General features: G+C 30.1%; 1 pseudogene; it reads left to right on the forward strand.

The window, feature by feature from the left end:
* Positions 1-863: 863 nt before the first annotated feature.
* LOC137818037 (guanosine nucleotide diphosphate dissociation inhibitor At5g09550-like) lies at positions 864-3,237 on the forward strand (annotated as a pseudogene).
* The last annotated feature ends 1,332 nt before the right edge of the window (positions 3,238-4,569 follow it).

Consider the following 4,569-nt stretch of genomic DNA (forward strand, 5'->3'; position numbering starts at 1 on the left):
AGAGCTCATTAAAATTATTTGGAACCACACTGGACGTGGCAACTGGGCAATGGATTGAATATTCATCAGGAATTGGAGCTGGTAGGTTAATTACTTATGAAATTTGTATCAAGAGCTTTTATTTTAACTTTGAAGTTTTTTTGGGAGACATTTTAAAATAGTTAATTTTGTCCTTACTAGTTATTCTGTTCTCTTTCAGTTTTTGTAACTTGATCATTACCTTAGTTTGTGATGGTAGGAATTTGTTGCTATGAGAAGTAGTTCAGGGTCGGAGAAGAACTTACATCAATTAACATCTAAGTGGATTAACCAACATCCGAAAACAAATCACTGATCCAGGTAGTCCCTTGACAATACATTTTTGTTAATTTTACTTCCCCGTGCTCTCAAAACCTTAAATGTCTGCTACGAGATCTTCTTTCATCTATGAGCCACAAGCTATGGAGTATGCAGAGCTCATTAAAATTATTTGGAACCACACTGGACGTGGCAACTGGGCAATGGATTGAATATTCATCAGGAATTGGAGCTGGTAGGTTAATTACTTATGAAATTTGTATCAAGAGCTTTTATTTTAACTTTGAAGTTTTTTTGGAGTCATTTTAAAATAGTTAATTTTGTCCTTACTAGTTATTCTATTCTCTTTCAGTTTTTGTAACTTGATCATTACATTAGTTTGTGTTGCTCAACTCCTGAGACATGCTAAATAGAAGAATCGACGATATACAGAGCAAAATGCTATTCAGTACTCTTCAAATATGGGTTAAGGAAGCAAAAGTAGAGAGTATTTAATCACAAACATTATATTAAAAGAGAAAAATCAATTTGACTTACTTTTTAAGTATCTATAAGCCTTTATTTGAATGTATACTAAATGCTCCTTAACCAATATAATCAAAGGTACTTTCAAGTTCCTTGTTGTACACAGGTAGAATTTGACGAAAATGGGAAAGCCATTGGTGTGACTTCAAAAGGAGAAACAGCCAAATGCAAGAAAGTTGTGTGTGATCCATCATATTTATCTGATAAGGTTAGATTTCTATGATAACAAGGACTGTGAGCTAAGTTTTCTCAAGTGTTTTATTTAGTTACTGGACATGCTTTACATGAATGTCTGAAGTCTGAAAACATGAATTGCAGCAAAGTGTGATCTCCTCCACTCCATCTGACGCTACTTAATTCATTCAACAGGTTCACAAGGTTGGAAAGGTTTCACGTGCAATATGTATTATGAGCCATCCTATTCCAGAAACCCATGACTCTCATTCGGCACAAGTCATTCTGCCACAGAAGCAACTTGGTTGCAAGTTAGATATGTAGGTTTGCTTTTATCAACTCCGATGCTTTCATATTTTACTAAATATGCATGAAAAAAAAACTATAAGAAAACACACTAGGGAACAGCCTTTTCCAGAGAGGGGTTCACAAAAGTCCTACAAAATAATTGTGTCATTTCCTTTTAAAAAAGTCATATTCAGGTTCTTGAAGAAAAAAAATAATTAAAATCCTTGTAGAACCAAACTTGGCTCACTATAAATACACCGTTGTTGACTTTTGTAATCACAAAGTATTTGTAACTGATAGATATTGTTTTGTTATACTGCAAAATATGTTATGAATTGAAAAATTCAATTCAAAATTCCATTTTAAAAATCATAAAAGCAAAAGAAAAAAAAATAGTTTCCTACACCAATGGGAAAAACTACTGATTAACAATGCATTATCCAAATTTGGTTCATTCAGTTTCTAGATACAACTTAGAAATTTTAAAATTAATGAGTTCTAGTTTGGATTACCTCCTTCATTCGTTTTTCTCTTTTACAGCAAGTACTTGATGAGAAGTTAATTCAAATTAGTTCTTACCTGTGAAGATTATTTTTTCCTACTTTATTGGCTATGTTTGCTCATGTACCTTGTTATTGCAGGTATCTCTTCTGCTACTCTTATGCTGATAATGTAGCACCCAAAGGAAAATTTATCGCTTTTGTTACAACAGAAGCAGAGACCGACCAACCTGAGGTGGATTTGAAGCCTGGTATTGACCTTCTTGGACCTGTAAATGAGATATTCTATGACATGTATGACAGGTTTTAACCCTGCAATGATCATGAGGTTGATGGTTGTTTCATCTCTACTGTAAGTATTGAGTAGAATCTCTCACAAGCATATTTTATTTTCTTTGGTTGTTTCTTATTTCCAAACCATTACGGCACTTGATTGGGTTATCTAAAGCACAGTCATACAAACACATTACAAAGTTGCTTGTTTTATTTAACTTTCGTAAATATCCAAAAGTCTATCACTGATGAATATGGTCAGGACATGTTGCAATAAAGAAGAATCAAATGTTATTTTGGTTTAAATAAAGTAATGAACATCTCATGTTCTGTAAATTTACAATTAGAATCCAACGGTTTTCCCTGGTGTCCTTCATGATAAGTATGAAATCTTATTACACTTCTTTTTCAGCATTTAGATGGAATTTCTTTCCTTGTATTTTTATTTTTTTTAAAAATTGTAATAATCTGAAATTAAATCCTTGCAGAGTTATGATCCTACACACACTTTGAAATCACAGTTAAAGACGTGGTCAGATGTACAGTAAAATCACTGGAAAGGTTTGTATTTTTTACTTAATATGCAATTTACATTACATATCTCATCGCATACTATGACAATTACAGAGTTTGAGAATAAGAAATAAATAAAAAACTGGTATAGCAAAACGACTAGGCCAAGAAATTGATAGATCTCTCTATCTCTAATTGACTAAACTTATAATTTTTACTTTCTTTTGATAAAAGGTATCTTTCATTTAGACAAAAAAGCTTGTGCTTGGAATTTAACACTGATTTCGTTGTTTTTACTCCTTATTTATGGTATTACATTTTCAAAAATAAAGCTAAATTTTAACCACAATATAGAATGGTTCCTGCACTTGTAGATTTAACCTAAAAAGCATGTATAGTGTTACCTCATATAACATAGAATTTCTATACCTTTAGAGAACCTGATACAATAATTTAGGTACGATCTTGGAATTTCGCATTTGCATGCACAAAAACATTTAAGCTCCAAATATAATGTTGCATAAATAAAATATCATATTCAAGAAGGAAAAGGTCATAAAGTCTGGATTTGTTTTCTTGTCTTGATTAACATCACTTTTGTCTTCTGTTTCAGATTCTTGATCTTTCTGTGGACTTGAGTGCCGCAAGTGCTGCAGATGAAGAATGAGATTGCTTGAAACTATATAATCATGCCCAAGTTTTGAAAGAAAAGCTTTAATCTATTTAAATTTATTTTTTAGATGATTTAATGGGAAGTCAACACATCCTTGTTCCTTTTGCTCGATGGAATTTGTATGACCCATTTATGACAGCATTTTTTAATTCAGACAAGAAGTTTGATATATATTCTTTGATGAAATATATTTTTTAATATTATTTTGTATTGTTAATACTTAATTTAGACTTTTGTTTGTACTTTGAATTTTAAGAACTTTAAAAAAGGTATTATATTTTTAAGTTTAGTGTCTTGAAGTTGAAATATTTAATATACTTAAATATTTATTATTGTCTTTTATTTTATTTTATTATGAAAAAATAGTGGTTAAATTTTATAATTGTATAAAACAGATTATAAATAAAAAAAATTATAAAAAAGTGGTGGTTAAATTTTATAATTGTATAAAACAAATTATAAAAATGATTATAAAAAAGTGGTGGTTAAATTTTATTTATTCAGAATTAAAATTATGTCAGTTAAAAACCGTCACTACTTACACTATGTTTAAAGTGGCGGGTGTTGCGGCAGGTAGCGTAAAACCGCCACATTAAACTTTGTGGCGGTCAGTTCTATGGCGGTTTGGGAAACTGTCACAAGTGTAAATTGTGACGGTTATAAACGTCAGTTTATACGAAAATAACCGCCACAATATACACTTTTTTTTGTAGTGAATCTCGTAGAGTTCACTGTCAGGAGTCCAATGGCAGACTCTGATCATCAAACTGATGAGCGAGCAGGTTAGAATGAGCAGTCTTGTAGATCTCGCTGCCAAGAGTCTAATGATGGATTCTTATCGTCAAACAGATGAGCGAGGAAAATTTCTAGAGAAATGGTGGTTATTTTAAAATGAAACCTGAATAACTAATTTTCTATTTATATAATTTTTTCACTTTAATAATAAAAAATTATTAGGTGTTCATTTTAATTGTACCATTTCTACTCTAGGACTATCTATTTTTTTTCGGTATTTACATTTATCTTATTATCTTTAATCATAAAGGGACAGTGACATAAATTATCATCTTATTATCTTTAGTTATTTCTGATAATCTTTTAATAAAATGATGCTTTTTTTTTCGTGTCTTACCTACTTTAATTCTTTTACAAAGTTATTTTTGATAATCTTGAACCTTATTTTTTCTAATAAAATATTATATTATAATAATAATTTTTTTTTTAATTTCTTATCTAGTTCACTTCCTGAATATTAAGAAACAAAGTTTTGTTCTTTCTCATAAAATATTATATTATAATAAAAACTGTGTTTTAATAAAATTGAGA

This window comes from Phaseolus vulgaris, chromosome 10, assembly GCF_000499845.2.
Source record: "Phaseolus vulgaris cultivar G19833 chromosome 10, P. vulgaris v2.0, whole genome shotgun sequence".
NCBI classification, from domain to species: Eukaryota; Viridiplantae; Streptophyta; class Magnoliopsida; order Fabales; family Fabaceae; genus Phaseolus; species Phaseolus vulgaris.